Here is a 6,888-nt window from a genome sequence, read left to right as displayed (position 1 = left end):
TTTTCCAATTTTTTTTTTTTTTTTTTTTTTTATTATTATTATTATATAACTTTAAGGAATTCACTCGGATGTCTCTTGCCTGAAACTGACGTATACGACATCCGTGTTCCGATAACTTCTGTCGTACACATTTAATTTGTTTTTAAAAATATTTATTTTGCTTTATTTTTTTTTTTTCTTTTTTCGTTTTGTACGCCCGTGTCACCGATACGCTCGACGCCGACGCCACGGTGACGACGGGGGTTAGCTTCGAACGCCGGGCGAAAAACTTGATACATACGTGTATCCCGCGAAACCAGAAATAGACGCCACTTGGCAGCATTAGCCTCTCTCGACAAACCCTTCAAGGCTCTGACACACGATACCGTTCGCTTTTCTTTTTTTTTCTTTTTTTTTTACGCCAACGGCTTTATCTGCCAAATAAACTCGAATTCAGCCTCTCGCCAGAGATTCAGGCACGTCGAACGCAGTACGACGAGTTTCTCGTTATTTCAATACGAATTTATTACACGTATATGTACTTGAGTGCGTCCGAATGATTTCGATAAGCCGTTTTCCGTTATTGAATCTTGTAATTTTTCTTTTAACCGGCTCGATACCAATATTCATGGACGTAGTTACGAGCCTTCGGGTGCGCTAGCGAACGCAATTAATTTCCTCATGTAAAATGGCGTCCTTGGATCAAGAATTCATAATTTAATCGATTTCGCATGACGCGTGCGTGTCCGGTTTGAGATTTCGCGTCGCGGCTTTGAAAACATTCCGGGAGAACGGGATGGGACAGGAGGGGACGGGAGAAGCGAACCGAGGGTAATGATATCGACAAGCAGTGACGTCACGTGGCGCCGTGTAGGCGTCTCGTCGTTTCATCCCCTTGATTACTACCCTTCGTTGCCCACGCGTACCCATCGACTGCGTAAACTTTCGGCCCTCCCACGTAACTGTCGTTTCGATAGGTTTTTCTTTTACATCCCCCTTTTTTGCCATCAACCTCATATACGTGGGTTTTCCGCGAAAAGTTAGTTTCTACCAAAAAAAATATCCGAATGATTCAAGAGCCGATACAATTTTTAAACCGTGTCGTACGATACGCCGAAATTTTTTTTTTTTTCAAATTTTCGAGACAATTTTTTTTTTCGAAATTCATATAAACCTTTCGGAAATTGCTTTCGATCGCGCAATGAATACCTGTACGGATTTTCATTAACTTTGCCAGTTGGTAGACTGGACGTCATTAGCGACGTGAAGATCGGCTTAACGGTGCAATCGGGTTAGGCTGTGCCTGAAAATTTGAAATTCCTTTCGAGCAACGTATTTGTCGGCGATCGTTGCGGTTCTCTTGTCGTAATGAATCGTTTTATCCCGGCAGTAAATAAGGTTAAGGTATTCCAGGAGTGGGAAGGTCTCGTCAGCGTGTAAATAGAGCCGACGAAATGTGGATTATTGGGTCGTGGCTCCGAGTGGGCTCTAGTAACGGTGTAATTTTCCGTGGAACGTACCCGTTGCCGGTTGCGGAAATACTCGTTAACGCGTTGCTTTAACGGTCGTCGAGACTCGAGAACTGTGAAAGATTGACCGAGGAGGAAAAGAAAATGAAAAAGAAAGAAAAAAAAAAAGAACGACCAACGCGCACCAGTAGGCACGGAAACAGAAACGCATTAAGGAATAGGAATAGGAATAGGAGGAATGGGAGCAGGAACGGGACCTCCGAGAGTCACGACAGTCAGGCCTTTACTCGTGGCACGGTCAATCACGACGAGCCGTTTTATAAAGAGGCCGATCCGCTTGAAGCTCGGTCGTTCAAGGTCACCTTGTAACAGCTACAAAAAAAGAGATGAACGATCGTCAGCGTTATCGCAGACGTTCGAGGGAACAAAGTTCGCTCTTACTTCGTAAGGAGATGTTTCCATTTCTTATCGAACACCGATAACGACCACGCCACTGCCGAAAATTCGAAATTTAAATTGCCGGCTGTGCGTACGTGACTGCGATCGTGACTGGCGCACACGTCTCCAACGTCAATGGACCGTCGTAGGTATATATGTATATACAGATATATATTATATATGCACCTGTAAGGCCTGTCGTATATTTTAATTTGTTTACAGCTTTACGTTTCCGCGGTTTTAATGTATTTACATACAGTATACCGCGGCTACGAGACATATACGTACCAGGCACACGAGTCACGTGTAGTAGCTGCTAATGTTACGCACACGCGCCATTATACGTAATTAACGCTAGTCCGCTACGAGGTTTTCGTATGTAGCGGGTGTCCGGACAGTTTCGCGTGATCTCATTGCAGGCAGTTATGAGATATTGCGAAATCATTGACGTCATCTTTGTTATTTTTTTAATATTTAATTGTCGATTACTTCCGATGTGTAACAGTTCGGGTTAAATCCAAGTGGAAGGATTACTTACCGTCGCGACGGTTAAGCATCTAAAACGTTACAGCGTATGTAGGTTAGTATCGCAACGGTATATGGTATACTCTTAGCAGGTCTATCGTCACGTGAAACGCGAACGGTATACGAGGTGGTAGAAGAAGATAGCAGAAATACGAAGAGAAAAGAGAAGGAGTCGCCAACCAGTATAATCCGATGCATAACCCAAACAAATTGTAGCCTCCGCACGCCGTCTTGAAAGAAAAACATTGGGCTTTCAGGTAGCGTAGCTGCTCCGGGTACAATGGCGTCGAGAGCACGTTACCGGAGGTGGACAGTTTCTACGGACGTGAAATCGAAGCTCCAATTTACGTGACTTTGTCGATTTTGCAGTCGAACGATTTTAAGTCGCACCGATTGTGACTGCTGATTACGAAAACGTCGGCGCGGCGTCGCGTTCCACGTATTCGGGACACCGGGTACATGGATAGTCGGGCATGTCTTTATTATCAGTATATACTTATGTATCTTGGTACGGAATATTTTCGCGATCGCTGCCAGTGGACGGCGACGCAGTTCCTTCGTGTGTTGGTGGGTTTGCTTGAACCGGCCCGCGTAAGGCGCATGCGCGCTAGTGTCACGTACTCTTTGTCCTCTGTGTGTTTTGCGAACACTCGAGCGGTATGGCTACCTAGTACGTCGTGTGCCGTTCGGTGGGGTCGCGCATGCGCGCCTCGCCGAGACTCGTCTTTTTTCGTTTGGTCTCGTCTCGTGTCGGGTGTCACGCGGAACGCGGAGACACGGCAGGGGGAGGTCGCGTGACGCGGCATCGTGGGTATATAAGCCCAACGGATCCGGCCAAAGTCAGCCACTCACCAATTGGCTCCAACGTCAGCTTTACCCGACTGGCTCGAGTCGAGCGAGACACTATACCTCCCGTCGATTGGCTCGGACGCGTTTCACTCTGTACGAGCGGAGCGTTCTCCTTGCAACGTTGTCATCGTTGCATTGGAAAAGCGGAGTGAACGAAAGGGAGGAAGCGAGAGAAAGAATTTAAGAGGGTGAGATAGAGTGACTGAGAGAGGGAAAGGAAGAAAAAAAAAAGAGAGAGAGAGAGAAAAGACAAATAACACAAAGAGTGTTCAAGCACAGGTGAGAATTTCAAAGCACGTGGCGCAACTGGTGCGACTGGCACGTGGCTTTACGACATTAAGGTCGAACCCGTGCCTTCTTCGAAAAGCTCAATACACGTTACGGTAGGTCGTTAAACGCTGACGCGTAGGAAACGTTGACCCAGGTCTCGTACGGAAGGTGCTGAAATTGGAAAAATCGGGATACGCGTATAGCAACCCTGGAAACCTATATATACACAAACTGAATGAGCACGCGTGTTTGCTTCCGTTGCACATGACACGCGTCGTGGTTAGGTGCGACGTATGGGGAGGCTCTTGTGTGACTCTATTACGAAAATCAGATTTTCGACCTCGACTGTCTGCTATTGCCACTGTCATTACCCTTCAATTGGATTACGATTTTTAACCGGCGCAACTCACGGGTCGACGTATCTTTTACGTCATTCGTATTTCCTCCGACTCCCCCCATCTTCCAACCGTCAACACTGCTCACCATTACTCTACGATATACCGCGAAAATTCAAACTCGACCTAGACAGCAGCCCTCACGACACGCTAGGACGATCCTCGTGAATTCTCGAGCAGATTTATTTTCGACGTACCAAATAACATCGGGGATTGTATCGCTCGGCCAATACGCCTCTGCCAGGCTAATAAAAGACATTACGCAATCGGCATTCGCCGACGGTAATAATAACAGAGTTAGCTGAGGTTGTATCCTTGTCTATCGTATACGAATTGCATGGTAACATCTCCATCAACTTATACACACATATAGGACCGAGCGAAGAGGCGACTTATACCTCCTGTTCCCCTAGTGTCAAGTCTCGAGTCACCGAATCACAGGAGCAAGTATGCTTCGGGTACGTTAATAATAGACGAATAACACGAAATACATGTACATAACGCTCGTAAGAAATTCTTTGACGTTTTTCTATATATACCGGGTGGCATCGGTTCAAAGGATTGCTTGAAAATACACAGACTGCCGTTCATATGCCTATAGAAGGATTTCGTGGGTACTTTTTCTGTTTAATCGATGACTATATAATCAGTATCGACAACAGGGAAACCTTATTGACGTAATTGCTTTAACTAAAAATTATTTTTCTCTCTGTCTCCCCGCTCAGTTGTATTTACCTCGACGTACGTACGACGATGCCTGTTGTCGTCGTCGTTGTTCCTTATCGGTGCTCTTATCGAGAATGGTCCGATGACCGTGGAAACTAGACGTAAACCTTTTTCTCGACATTGCGCTCCGCTTGGCAAACACGGTGACTGACGGGAACCGAAGGACACGCATAATTTTACCTAGAACGTTGTTGGCAGCCGCGCCGACCCAACTTGGGCTTTGTCTACGCAAACAGCCGTCGGGCGTCGCTTGTAAGTTGGACTGGTAGAATTCAAAAATACGTGACGCAACGCACTTGAAACTTCCCCCTCCCCCCTAATGTTTTTCTCTTCGTCTCCTATCTCCCGTCTTCTTAGTTGGCTCTCTTGATTGTATCCACTGCTCTCGCATGTTAATTCTAAAAATACGGCTTTTTTCTCGTGAAACCTAATGTTTAACCTGTCAGCTGGGCATCTACAATGGATATAATTCTTTTTCGAAACCTACTGGAAACGATGACTCTCTCCTTTTAGATTTCTCGGGTTTCTCTTTCGGCTAGTAGTTAATTCTGGAAACGGTCGAAAGATTATTTTTTAACGATCGAAGCCATCTTTCATGTCTGATATAATAATAATGTACAGTTTGTGCTGTTGCGTAACAGTTTATCGAATTCTGCGAGAATGGAATTTTTTCACTTTGTCCTTTTTTCTTTTGATTCTTTATCGCATAAGTGACGTCATTTTTGGACTATACTGTTTCTTTTTTTAATTTTTATGCTTTGAGTCTCTCGATTCAAAGTTCCCGCCGGCTTCTGTCGCACGACGATAACTCTTTGACGATTACGCGTCTTCGGTGAGTGGATCGGCAAATTGTACGTGGAGGAAGTGAAGAAAATAAGAAATTTTAAATTATCCGAGGTCGATTTCTTGGATCTATCCAAATTACAACGTGGGAATAAAAAACTTTTTTTGTCGATTTATTTTCCGAGTACCGTAAATTACGATCTTTTCGACGCGTTTACGATTTCGCCCCGTGTACGTCGGGCTTTGCCACTTCGGAATTCTGCATTAGTAATTCTCATGCATCGTAATCGCGGCCGACGTACTGGAAATCCTTACAAGTCACGGAGAGTTACGGCGAACTGACTATTTTTTTTTTGAACAATCTTTTTTTCAATCGTCTCGCATACGTCGTGTTGACAATTTTATTTTTTTTTTTACATCCGTTATTAAAAATTATCACGTCAAGGGTATTTCCCTTTCTCGGTTTAACTTTTTTTTTTTTTTTTTTTTTTTTTTTTTTTTTTTTTTTTTTTTTTTTTTTTTTTTTTTTTTTTTTTTTCTTTCAAAATTCATACTGTCGTCCGTTGTGGCTACGTCGGAACGTTCGTAACTCACGCCAAGGCCAAACGAGTTCGTTATCTCTCTTGCACAATGGAAAACCAATTCCGACAATGTCCGAGTTCACGGAAACTCACTGTGACTCGTCACAATTCTATCTTCGGATCAGCAATGACCATCCATCGATAATCGATAAACAAACGGTGTGTTTGAGGAGGAGACAAGATAATAAACAAAGAAAAATATTGACCTGACAAAGCCGAGAAAGATATTCAAAATTCATGGTCGGTTTGGAAAAATAAAAAAAATTTTATATATCTTACTTGAAACTTGTAAATAATTAGACAATTTTGTAAAAAAAAAAAAAAAATGATGCTCAAATGTAATTCTAAATCTCAGTATGGGCCACGTCAAAAACAAGTATATTTGGTTAACGATTCCGATAACACTCATGCTCGCAGTTCTGTGTATGTACATATTACATATATATACACATATTCGATACTCTACTAAACTCACCATTTACCGACGTTGACTAGACTGTTCTATCTGTAGGGGGAGGGAGGCAGGGGGGGAAGTCCAAAACAAAATTTTTATTAAAAGAAACCCCAAAACGATAAAACTCGATTAAAATTCAGTGATTTCGAAGTTATTCCGTCAGAACGATAAACGTGTCTGAACGTGCACAGAGATAACGAAATATCACACTTTCGTATTATCTCTCTAACTCGTACAAAGTATAAGGACAGTCGATTGAATTGCTAACTAAGCTCGACATCACTTTGAACTCTTAACCCCGCAAGCCACTGCTCCTCCCGTAGGTTATACTTCCTTTAATTTCCGTTTCCTTTATTTTCATCTTTTCTTCGTCCTCACGTTCTTTCACTTTCACTCCATAGAAATTCATACGAACCCCC

At 43.5% G+C, this 6,888-nt stretch overlaps 1 protein-coding gene and 1 long non-coding RNA gene across 3 annotated transcripts in view; one reads left to right on the top strand and one right to left on the bottom strand.

Moving 5' to 3' along the window:
- Nucleotides 1-5,914, bottom strand: part of LOC107272006 — a 43,676-nt gene extending 37,762 nt beyond the window's left edge. Inside the window, exon 1 of the long non-coding RNA XR_001538804.2 lies at nt 4,661-5,914. This is a non-coding gene — a long non-coding RNA (uncharacterized LOC107272006). The remainder of the gene's footprint in view (nt 1-4,660) is intronic.
- LOC107272005 (RNA polymerase II elongation factor Ell) overlaps nt 1-6,888 on the top strand; it is a 59,682-nt gene that overhangs the window by 35,653 nt on the left and 17,141 nt on the right. The window contains exon 1 of one of the 2 annotated variants that reach the window (XM_025089288.1): nt 3,243-3,448. The exons of the other annotated variant lie outside the window; for it this stretch is intronic. The gene's annotated coding sequence lies outside the window, so the exon portion shown is untranslated. Of the gene's footprint in view, nt 1-3,242; nt 3,449-6,888 lie in introns of those variants that run through there. 2 annotated transcript variants of the gene reach the window in all.

The sequence above is a fragment of the Cephus cinctus genome, unplaced genomic scaffold, assembly GCF_000341935.2.
Source record: "Cephus cinctus unplaced genomic scaffold, Ccin1 Ccin1_scaffold1086, whole genome shotgun sequence".
Taxonomy (NCBI): domain Eukaryota; kingdom Metazoa; phylum Arthropoda; class Insecta; order Hymenoptera; family Cephidae; genus Cephus; species Cephus cinctus.
This window is presented reverse-complemented; position numbering and strand designations above follow the sequence as displayed.